General features: G+C 42.1%; 1 protein-coding gene across 3 annotated transcripts in view; it reads right to left on the bottom strand.

The window, feature by feature from the left end:
• PRDM16 (PR/SET domain 16) overlaps nucleotides 1-12,522 on the bottom strand; it is a 391,730-nt gene that overhangs the window by 243,695 nt on the left and 135,513 nt on the right. The window lies entirely within an intron of this gene.

Raw genomic sequence — 12,522 nt, 5'->3', positions numbered from 1 at the left:
TTTGATTCCCAACTGGGTCTCTTTGACATGGGCTAGGTTCAATGATCCACAGGGTCCCTTCCTGCTATGAAGTTCTAAGATGATTATGATGGATGATGATGAACTGTCAGAATCCTCCAACACTTGGTGCCCTGAGCAGCAATGCCCACCATGAAGACAAAAATCAGTTGATATCAAGCTTATGTTGCTACCTGTTCAGAAACACTCCAACTATTGTTGGCCTAGAGCTGAGCAGGCTTCGGTCTTAGAAAAACACACACTACACACAATGACTGAAGGAAAAAGGCTGCAGCATTACTGATCACAGCAGCAGTTTTATCTGCCCTAGCCTTGGGACAGGATCCAGTTCATCGGGAGACCCGAATGCCACCTGATGTGAACCACCGTCTTCCCAGATCCCTTGGGGAGACAACCCTAAAGGGCGCTTTAAGAAACCACTGCCTTAAAAGCTGGCCTGTTTCATTTGTCTAAGCTTTTGAGATTAAAGGGCGCAACATCTTATGCAAAAGAAAACTGATTACTCTTTAAGGTGCCTCAAGACTATCTGTAGTTTTAAAACAACAACACTTCCTAGTTTAAAAAACAGGAGGTTATCTCAGGGTCCTTCACGCATCCTAAGCTTTCAGGTTCCCTAAGAAAACAAGTTGCAAGTTCCTCCATTAAAGACAGTTGCTCCAAAGGGATAACATCTCCCCCTGCATCATCATCATCATCATCATCATCTTCTTCTTCTTCTTCTTCTTCTTCTTCTTCTTCTTCTTCTTCTTCTTCTTCTTCTTCTTCTTCTTCTTCTTCTTCTTCTTCTTCTTCTTCTGTACAGTCCCACCAGCCTCCTGGGAAATGATGGCACCGCTTGCAATCAGAGTTGTCCAGAGCTGTCAGTCAAAACCCATCAGGGTTCAATAAATGAGTTAGAAAGGGTTTTAGCAGGAAATGCACCACAGAAGCAGCAACCACCACCATTGTGGTCGTTGTAGACTGTTCAGTCGCATCATCGTCCTCTTGGAACGGCAGAGCTGGAAGGGACCCTAAGGATCATCCAGTCCAGCCTCTGTCAAGGAGGCCCAGTGGGGATTCGAACTCCCAACCTCTAAGTCAGAGACCTAAACTACTGAGCTATCCAGCAGTTCTTAATAATAACCTTAGAACTGCAGAACCGGAAGGGACCTGATAGATCATTGGCTCCACAGCCAGAGACCTAAACCACTGAGCTATCGTTGAGTTTTACGTAATGCATCTTCCTTGGAGTACAGCTCACCAAGCCCTGGTGGGCAGTCTTTCCTTCAACACAACATCAATTCGAAGCTGAAGTGCACCTAGCCTCAAAGCCATGCATCACACACAGTTCTAGGTGGAGTGTCAACCAGTGGGTAGTTTTTTGCAAAATGCCAAACACCTTTTCCCCATCATCACATTATGTACATTGTTTGAGAGCCTCCACGCGGGATGAATATTTGTGACTAAATACCAGGCTTCGGCAGGAGCAAGGGAAGACTTTTGTATGGCTAAGTGTTCTGGGGGGAAAAGGGTGAATTGAGAGAGAGATCCATAATCTGCCTCCAAACGGAGTGGTTCAGAACTATTTCAAACCTATTATTTGTACAGAAAACAAAACCAAAAAAAAAAGGAAAATAAGGAAAGGAAAAGGAGGGGGGGAGAAAGCCAAAACCTTTTTCAAAGTCATGTGGATAAAACACTTATTTAATTTAGGAGCATTCAGAAGACTAATTATTAGTCTACAAGTGGGTGGTTGGTGTCTTTCTCTTCTTCCGATCCGTGCCCTCTAATGCACAAAAGCGGCAGCCAAGCCACAGCTGTTACCTCCCTGTCTTGAGGTTCTTGTGTTGTTTGGCAGGAGCGCAAAAAGCCCACCCCCAGAAAAAAAACACAGAAAAGGGACATGCACAAAAGAAAGGTAAAATTACAATGGGCAACAATTAGCTGAATCCAGCAGAGTTGGTGACCACATCGCGTCCACACCAACAGGAGCATGGTGACTTTTATTGTAAGAAACTCTAGGAGAGAGGAAAAAAAGGCCCTCAGCACCGCGCAGGATTGAAGCTTTGCATTGGGGGCTGTATTGTTATTTTTCCAAACATGCTCGTACAGATGCATGCACGCATGTTCACACAAACACAAACAGGGGGAAAAAATCCTTAATCTAGCAAAGCTATAGTTCCCCCCCCCCGCCCTGAACAATTATGAAATTAGTGTGATTATTTTCGCAGGCTGCAAATTACCACACTTGGCTGCTTCGCAAAGAAAAAAGTATTATTATTCCACTCTTTCTGTTACCTCCTTTTTCTGCCTTTCCTCTTCCCTCCTGCAATTTTTGCTAAAGTACATAGGAAGGAAGGAAGGAAGGAAGGAAGGAAGGAAGGAAGGAAGGAAGGAAGGAAGGAAGGAAGGAAGGAAGGAAGGAAGGAACTGACAACAGGACAATTTTTAAAGAAAAAAGAATAAAACATGATATAAATAATGACATCAAAGACCTCCAGGTCTACAGAACCATACAGGTTGAAGATCTTCCCCTTCCCAGTTGGAGGATTAAGGATGTCTGGTTGACATCGTGCTGATGGCAGCTGGTGAGGGAATGTTGTCAAACTTTTACCATGGGCTTCTAAGACAGGGGATAAATATGAGCAAGTAGGACAAGAACACAAAAAGACACCTGTTGGATCAGATTGAAGCAGCATCTCTTCCAACCACATGGTCAACCCGCTAGTTCTGGAAAACCTAAAACCAAGCATCAAATCTGGAGACACCGAACACAGTTTAGAAGATGGAGCAAGTGGGTGGGACCCAAGCCAGCGGATTCATTAGAAACCCAAAAAAGGAGAAATTCATCTCCCGAAACAACTGCTGGGATTGCCCCATCTGGCATGACATTCAAGTGAAAGGTTCACAAGAAATTCTTGGTGGCAACTGCTGTTCAACAGTGGAAACTCTCCTTCACCAGAGGGTTTTTAAACAGGTTGCATTGGCTATCTGCTGCAAAAGCTTTAGTTGTGGATTTCTGCATGCCAATGTAGGCTGGACAAGATGGCCTTTAGGGTCATTTCCAGATCTTCGTTCACATGATTCCAAATGCATTAAAGCTCAAGGTGGTTCACAGGCACTTTGTCATCCCTATCTGGGTTTTTGCCAGAGAGATCAAAGCAAAATGTGCGAGATCAAATAGTTAGCAAGCATGAGCAGTTCCATTGTAGAACCTCATGTCAGATCATGGCCCATCTCTGTTAAGACCATTTCCCATATTTGTGAGGCTTGAATGATCATGAGAAGAGCTTCAATTTTCGGACTAGCAAGTTGTTGTTGTTGTTGTTGTTGTTGTTGTTGTTCTTCTTCTTCTTCTTCTTCTTCTTCTTCTTCTTCTTCTTCTTCTTCTTATTCTTCTTCTTCTTATTATTATTATTATTATTATTATTATTACAGATAGTCTTGAGACACCTTAAAAAGTAATATATTTTATTTGGCATAAGATGTTGTGCCCTTTAACCTCAAAAGCTTGTGACAAATAAAGCCGGTTAGGTTTTAAGGCTGTGGTTCCCAAGCTTGAGCCTCCAGATGTTCATCGACTACAACTCCCAGAAATCCTGACCAGCACAGCGAGTGGTGAAAGCTTTGAGGAGTTGTAGTCCAAGAACATCTGGAGCCCTACTGCTTTAAAGGTAACACCAGAGCCCTCGGTTGCTAAAAACAGGCTAAAAACTAATCCAGTTCCACCTCCAGCCATTCCTCGCATCTATGAGTTATATATAGCTGTAGTTTAACTCACACCGATTGTGAATAAAAGTGGCAGCAGTCTAGATGGGGAGAGGGAGGTAGATCTAAATTCTCCCCATCCGACCCCTGGCCATAAGCTACTGCTTTCTTTGTACCCTATTCCACCTTGGCCCCTCAACACACACACACACACACATACATACACCTCCCTCCCCAGAATAACAGCCCAACAACTGCTGCATTGTGGCCTCTGGAGCAATGTGAGGGACTCCTACCGCGAATATTAATGGCTGACCTCTGATGTAATCGGGACGGGCTGGGGAGGGGTATGTGTGTGTGAATAGCGCCCAGTCAAAATTGCAGTTTTCACTTCAGTACGGAAAGGCATTTTGTACTGCCAAATAAGAGCCCAGGCAGTTATAACAGCAGGGCTCGACTTTATGGAATGAACCTTTCATCCCTTTTATATTCTTTTAAAAAAAAGAAAAAAGAAAAAGAAAGAAATACAAAAAAAAAAAACCAAGCCTTCAAGAAATAGACCCTCCACCTTCCTCCCCTTCTTGCTCCTGTTTTTTTTTTCCCCTTCTTCGTCTGCTTCCTCTACTTCTTCCTTTTGGTCTCATAGCATTTATTCTGTAAATCATTGCTTCGGATTACTAAAGGCATGTTGCAGGGCGGGATGAGGAGAGCGGATCTGGCTGTATGCATTCGGGGAAATGCGCGGATAGATTATTATGAACCTTTTTCCCTTTCGGGAGTGGGGGGAGAGAGAAAGTGGAAGGGGAGGGCAATCTTGCTGACGCAAACATACCCCCAGAAACAAACTATTCAGAGGCATTATACTCCATAATCCTGAAAATACTTGTGGTTACCGTGAATGTTTTTTCCTCTAGGTATTAGCAAGTCAAATGACTCCCCACTCTGTGATTAGCCTCTTTTGCACTTATGAAACAGAGATTGCCAACTGGGGGGAGAAGAGGAAAGGTGGCATTCAAAGGGCTGTGTTTTGATTCATAAAAGAGGAGCTCAATGTGATCGCCAGGTATCCAAGAAGTGAACAGTCCCCGATTCCCACACTGCATCGATGTTGGCCTCCCTCTAGTCATAAGGACAGCCAAGGATCAAAGACCTGTGGCAAGAAACTATGGAATCAAGGAATCACAGATTAATGGGGTTGGAAGGGGGCCTCTAAAGCCATCATGTTCAACCCACTGCTCAGTGTAGGAATCCAAATTAAAGCAGATCTGGCAGAGGGTTGTCCAGTTTTCTCATGAATGCCTCCAGTGTTGGGGTGCTCACCATCTCCCAAGGTCATTGGTTCCATTGTTGTACTGCTCTAACAGTTAAGACGTTTTTCCCGATATTCAGCCTAAATCTGGCTTCCTGTAGCTTGAGCACATCCTTATGTTTCCTGCATTCTGGGATGATCAAGAACATATCCTGCCCCTCCCTCTGTAGGACAAACTTTCAAATATTTGAAAAGTACTATTTTATCTCCCCTCAGTCTTCTTTTCTCAAGGCCAGCTTGAGATGTTATCAAGCATGCTTATTGAAACTATGAGCATTTTCTTTGACAGTGGTTCCTGCTACTATTTTTTCCCCTTCTCTCAACGGATGGCCCACTTCGCTCTCCGACTCCTTCTTTCTACTGGGACTGCATGGTGGGGGAGAAACTGAGCTTGATAGAGGTTTAAACAAATCATTCAAGGACTAAGGGAAAGGACTGGTTCTAGGGCAGACATTTGCATCCCCTACTCACAACTCTGCATATGGTTATGACTGTGGGTTGCATTTTTGTAATACCAATGCAACATTGCTTATCTTGTTTCAGGCTTTGTAACTTCAGAAGCTGAAAGCCACTAATAGGCAGAGCTGTGGGTGTTACATTTTCTTTAAAAAAAAAAATCTAATGGTGTTACTCATCCTTTCTTAGGAGTCCAGCTCGCTATGATCTCTATCATCATTCCTTCTATTCAACTAACCTGTTGCATTGTATATTATTAATCTGTTGAGTGCTGGATGCCAAGATACAGGAATGTACTCTGTGATTCCTTCTAGTGGCCAATTTTGATACTGCACCTGGGAGATATTTGCCAAAATGGAACTGGCAAAACCCAGTCCTTTAACACTGATAAAACAGCAGCACAAATCTTGGGAAATTCCTTAAAATGCCCTTTAAAAGTAACTTTTGAAAGTAACTGTTGTTCATTGCATCGAATTAACTTAGGCATTACTCATAACACCTAAAGATAAACTTTGTGACTGCTGTTTATTTTGTGTTACCCAAAGTAGCTAGTTATGAATAACTTGCAGTTGTTTTGTAAAGTTGTGTCCGACTCTTCGTGACCCCATGGACCAGAGCACACCAGGCCTTCCTGTCTCACTGTCTCCCAGAGTTTGGTCAAATTATAAATTACTATATCCCATATATTTCCATGATCTGCTAGTTGCTTCAGATTTGGAAACATTTTGATTTTCTTTTAGAAGAACTAGCCATGTTAGTCTTTGCAAACATATTAGGCCAAAAAAAAAAAAAAAAAAAACCCTAACATTTAAAAAGCATAAAATAAAGAAGACAAAAATCTTGTGGCACTTTAAAGACTAAGTGTTATATTTTAATGTGAGCTTTTGAGGAGGAGTCTGAAGAAGTAGGTTTGTATACAAAAGCTTGTATTAAAATATACTAGTTAGTATTTAAGGTTCCACAACATTCCTTCCTTCCTTCCTTCCTTCCTTCCTTCCTTCCTTCCTTCCTTCCTTCCGCTACATCTCCCAGCATGCAGAGGGCCATGCTGGCTGCAGAATTCTGAGAGCAGTAATCCCCCAAAATGTAATGTACATCATATCTGCTCATGTTACACTTTCGTCTGACATATGGGCAGCGAACCAGGGCTCAGGTTTGGCAGCCGGAACTAAAATTGGGTGTTCACAAGGGGGGGGGGGGAAGAAAAGAAAAATGAATCATTTCTACTGGTGCACAAAGTAGCAGGCAGACTCTTAGTTGTCCAACTTTGCCAGAAAAGAAGAGGATTCTCCAGAGAGACGAATTGGCATAAAAACGTGGCACGGAAGACGAACAGCAAAGCATACAGACAGTTTTCATTCTTTAAACACACAGAGAAGAATTCCAGGCTCTCGTTTCTGGGAAGCAAGGAATGAAACCTTGGGCTCAGGAAAGCAATATATAAAAATGAAAAAGAAAGATAATAGACATGTTTTGTTTTAACTAGGTAGAAGTGAAGTAGGGCTGGCCATGGGTACCCCCAGTCTGAGAGAGAGGCCAATTTGAGGCTTTGGAATTTATCCAGAATTCCCCCCGGACTGATCCGTGCCTCATTCAGTTCTGTTTGTGCCCCTAATCTGGGTTGATTTCCAAGCCTCCTCTTGTATTGGAGAACCGGAACAGCTTTAACTTGTTTGTTTTCGTACTGAGACATACGCACTCTGGACATATAATACAGCATTATGCACCTTTCAGTTTGGTGTTTTTCTCAAAAAAATAAATAAATTACAAGACGTTTGAAGCAATTGTGCACAAGGACCAGATATAAATTAACCTCGTTTTGCCCCAGAAATGAATCTAGCAATTTTGCTTTGATCAGGATCTTGCACAAATTGTTCTGAGTTGGCCCAATTCATTTTGGGATTTGAGATTTGTTCAGACCTGGTGTATGCCCTTAAAAGAGTTCAACTGTGCGATCATGTTTTGAATTTTTTTGCTCCTGCACCCAAAACAGCGCCTTCAATGCCACCCCTTTCTTGCATAAAACAGACAGTTTGCAGTCAAAATGGAGTGAGTAAACTTTTCTTGACAGTGCATGCACGCATTGCAAAACCACCATTGAAAAAAAACCCTGTCTGTCACACCACTCTGCTTTTTCCATAGGTTGGGAGCAGCTGCCAAACTTTAGCATGACTTTAGCATGATCATTCATTAAAAAATTAAAATGGAAATGAAGATAATCATAAAAAATGAATGTAGGTATGCTTGCTTCTGGCTTTTCATACTCGTTATTTTTGTATTGTTTTTCAACTTGATTTTTCTCAAGCTTAATGGAGACATAGCACAAAAGCACAGGAAAGTGTCAGTAGAAGTTCCTTGGATGGAAAATACAAATGTTAAAGGCAGCAGAAGGTAGCAACTTCATCTGAAAGGGTTGAGAAGCTTTTAAATTGTGTGCCTCCATTGTAACTGTCTCAAAAGCTAGGACCCATTTTCCCAATCTCCTGGAATAATGGTGGATGTGAAGTTTACAAAATTCATGCCATTTGGACATGAACCAGAGTAGACAACAGTGGAAGAGAGGAGGACAAGTCATGAAAAGAAACCAAACAGGAAGGAAGGAAGGAAGGAAGGAAGGAAGGAAGGAAGGAAGGAGGGAGGGAGGGAGGGAGGGAGGGAGGGAGGGAAGGAAGGAAGGAAGGAAGGAAGGAAGGAAGGAGGGAGGGAGGGAGGGAGGGAGGGAGGGAGGGAAGGAAGGAAGGAAGGAAGGAAGGAAGGAAAAGAGAGTGGAAGAAGGAAGGAAGGAAAAGAGAATGAAGGAAGGAAGTAAAGAAAAGAGAGTGGAAGAAGGAAAAGAGTGAAGGAAGGAAGGAAAGAAAAGAGAGTGGAAGAAGGAAGGAAGGAAGGAAGGAAGGAAGGAAGGAAGGAAGGAAGGAAGGAAGGAAGGAAGGAAGGAAGGAAGGAAGGAAGGAAGGAAGGAAGGAAGGAAGGAAGGGAAAAGTTAAAGAAAAGAACAATGGCTATGAAAATTGAGATTAAAAGAAGCAAATACAAGTTCAAAAATGAAGCTATATTACTTGTCTCCTGCACTCTAGAAAATAGGATATCTTCGTAAAAGCGATAAACAGAAAGAAACCACAGAAGAAAAGTTGTAATGGCATAACAGAGGTATAAAAGCTTGTCTTGCAGTATATACGAAATAGCTATACTGATTTAAGAGTGAGTGAGAGAAAGAAAAAAAGAAAGAGAGGGAATGAATTGTGTGCCTTCATTTTTAAAAAAGACTAAATTAAGGTGTTTTCTAATAATAAAAGGATTTCTGCTGCTGGAATGGAGACTAAAACCTGTAACAATATTTCAAAGTGTTTCTTAATGTGCGTTTTCCTCTTAGTAAAACCAGCAGGGTAAGTGTCTAAATACTTCTCTAAATGCCAGTATTTTATTTCTTGTAAAAGTTGAGTTCAGCCAAGCATCAAATGTATTTCCACCCAGAGGTCTATTAAAATCATTAACCGGAGGTTGATGTCCAGATCTAAGTATTTTTAACCAGCTTTTTTTTAAAATCAACTTTCTTTTGAAATTCATGTTACAGACAGAGAGAAAGGGTCCCAATTCAAGAGGATTTGACTCAGAATAAATAAATACCAATTCAAGAGGATTTAACTCAGAATGAATAAATAAACAAATGCTTTCTGGTCCTGAAAAACAACCTAGGTAATATTTTAATTATAATTATGGAGGGGGGGAAGCTATAAAGGTGATTTCAAAGATATAGTGAAATCTTATTGGTGTTTCTGTAAGGTTTGTGTGATTTTTCTCTTGCTAATTGATTAGGTAATGGAGTGCATCTTGGTAGTGTGTTTGGGTATATAATTGAGACATACTCTGGGCATAGTTAGCTAGAACAGTAAATGCAAACGTTATGCAAACAGCCACAGAATCTGAACCATAATTTGACCAAGGTTTGAAGTGATAGTCCTAAACATGCTCACACGTGGCAGAATCTCGCTGAAAAGGGTAGGATTTAACTTCTGAATATAACCCAAAGTCAAAGTCATTTTACAGGAAATGTGATTATCAGCATACCATCCTGTTCCTTTCTGTCTTAAACCTAGCCTTCTCTCTGTCTATAAGCAAGTGTGAATTTCTTAAAAGAATAAACATTTTTTTCAGTTCCTTAAAGCTGCCAAGTAAGCCGCTGTTTGTCAGCCTTGTGTAAGAAAAGCTACAAAAAGCCAGACTTTTGATTTGATTTGATGTATATACCCCCCTCATTAGTGCAAGCACAACTCTGGGTGGTTTACCGGTTAAAATGTAAAACCACATGACAACATCCATCCAACAGTGTTGCAGTTCACAAGTATAGGTATAACATTCATACAAAAAGAGGGAAGAAAAACAAGAAAAGAATTAAAATTAAAATTAAGAGCTTCTAGGAGAATCAGTTGTCGAAGGCAACTTTGAGTAATTCCATTTTCACCAGTTTCCTGAACATATGGATGGAAGGAGCCTGGCTATCTTAGTTGGTAACTTATTCCAGAGACTGGGGGCCACCACTGAGAAAGCCCCGACTCCTTATTCTTGCCTTTTTAACCTTCTCTCTGGCCACTTTTAGCAACATGGGTTGAGAGGAGAGGGTGAAATGGGTAGCCGATTTCTAAGATAGACTTCGTGACATGGATCAAGGTCCTAAATTGTTAAGGGTTTTGAGCAGCTGGAATTGAGCACAGGAACTGATCGGGAGGAAATGAAGGCATGCCAAGACTGGGGATAGATGAGTGAATTTACTACTCCCAGAAATTGGTCAGACTGCTACATTTTAGGCCTGATGAAGTTTCTGTACTGTTTTCAAAAGCAGCCCTATGTAGAGAGTATTACAGTAATCTATTTTTTTGAGATTACCAATGTGTGAACCACTGTTGCTTGGCATTTCTTATCCCAGTAGAGGTGAAACTGGACTATCAACTGGAGTTGATAAAGGGCACTCGTGTCCACAGCTGATATTTGAGGGCCAGTTTCAGGAGGACTCCCAAACTGCAATCCTAATCCTTTAGGAGGAGTGTAACCACATCAAGGCTAGGCAAATTTCCTTCTAACCAGTCCAATGATCCTCCAAACAGTAAGATCTTTGTCTTAGTGGATTCAGTTTCAGCTTATTGGCCCTTGTCCAGTCCGTTATCAACCCCTTGCTGCGCTCAAGGACCTGTACAGCATGACCTGCAGATAAAGTGAAGGAAAGATAGAGCTACATGTACGGATGACAATGAACCCCAAATCTCCATATGACCTATCTCAGTGACTTCATGGAGATGTTTAAAAAAGCACAGGAGGGGATGGGTGACCCACCTATGGGACCCTGAGCAGAGGTCCCAAGGGGAGAAGACAGCGTCCCCATTTGAGAATGGCCATGAAGGAAGGGCTGGAATCAGATGGGAATGGAGCCCCCGATCCCTAAACTCGATAGCCTTCCCAGAAGGACACCATGGCTGACAACATCCAAGGTTGCAGAAAGACCCAGGAAGACTAACGGGGTTGTGCTCTCCACAGTCTGTCTCCCACTGGAAGATTGCCTTGAAGGATGACCCATGTTGCTTCATCATTACCATGCCGTGGACTAAACCCCAATTGAAATGGATCCAGACTATGAGTTTCTTCCAAGAATGCCTGCAATGGGTCAGCTACCACCACCACCACCCCTCGATTAACTTGCCCCCAAAATGAAAGAGTTGAGATGGGCTCTGTAGCTGTTCAAATCATCCGTGGCCAAATCAGTTCTGTTAAAAAATGGGTCTTGTTCTAGTAAATGCAGGACGGGACTTCCTGCACTGGGGTTGAAGACAGTTAAACGGAGAGCCGTCTAATACAGCCGCTGACAGTTATTTAAACGCCCTGACGCCATGATGAAAATGGATGCTGCATAATACATTCTGGAGGTTTCTCCTAGGAAAACTCATGACCAATTTGGAAGAGACACAAAAAGTAACAGAAACCACCCTGGAAAAGCGCGCACCCCCCCCCCAATAATACACTAGAAAAACTGTGCCATTTTCTCTTTACAAACGGTCCCATGTCAGCTTTGATAAAAGCATGGAAAAAGTTTCCAGTTCAGTGAGAAGTTCTTTCAGGTGGAAATGTAAGAAAATAAAAGAACAGGAAAGAAAAGAGAAGAGGAAAGACAGAGAGAGAGAGAGAGAAGAGGGTGGGAGGAGAGAGAGAGAGATGCAACCTAACTAAAATTTGGAGAAATCATTGTTCCCAAAAGGAAAGAATGTAAAGCTGGTTTATTATTTTTTTTAATATGTATATACATAAAAATATAAAGCATACGAAGACCAACTCCCTCCAAAAAAGCAAACAAGAGACATGAGCGCTCATAGATAATGCAAAGGATGCATTAGGGCCCTCAAACTTCTGCTAAAAAGAAGAAGAAGAAAGAATTTGCAACTCTCCCCAGAGGGAGCCTGCACTGGGAATTCACATCCCTGCCAAGGAAAAGCATCAGCCCCGTTGTCATTACTTCATTGTCATTCTCCTCACTCCTGGTTCCCCGGGGTCCCGAGCAGGGGTTTTGGCACTATTAACATCGTAGATTAATAGCATGTGGGGCGGAGGTTGGGGGGGGTGAAAGAGAGAGAGAGAGAGTTTGTGGAGACCCATTTTTGCAAATGCTCTAAATAAGATTATCAATAATAAATTACGATTTATGTTTCTCAACGTGCCCTGGACAAACATAATCTTGGCCGTGGGTAAAGAGATGAAGAGAACGGCAGGCTCTTAAATTAAGGGATAGTCATCAGCCGTGGAGAATAAAAGAGGGGCTGAGGAAGAAACAGTGGACAGAAGGTTCAGCCGTGAGGTGGATGTCAAAATCAGAATTCTTTTAAAGAAGGAAAGGGACACATTTTAACGTAACAATGTGGGACAGATTTCGCCCCCCTCTCCCAAGACCAATCTCCACCCCTTCTCTTTCCAATGATCCATTTTCCCCCTGACATATTGTAACTAGAAGCCTGCATAAAATAAATTTCAGGTTTTTTTTCTTCCCTAAGTGTGGCTATCTGTTTTTCCCTCGA

This window comes from Pogona vitticeps, chromosome 7 (genome assembly GCF_051106095.1).
Source record: "Pogona vitticeps strain Pit_001003342236 chromosome 7, PviZW2.1, whole genome shotgun sequence".
Classification (NCBI taxonomy): domain Eukaryota; kingdom Metazoa; phylum Chordata; class Lepidosauria; order Squamata; family Agamidae; genus Pogona; species Pogona vitticeps.
Note: the sequence above shows the minus strand (reverse complement) of the source record. Positions and strands in the feature narration are given on the sequence as shown.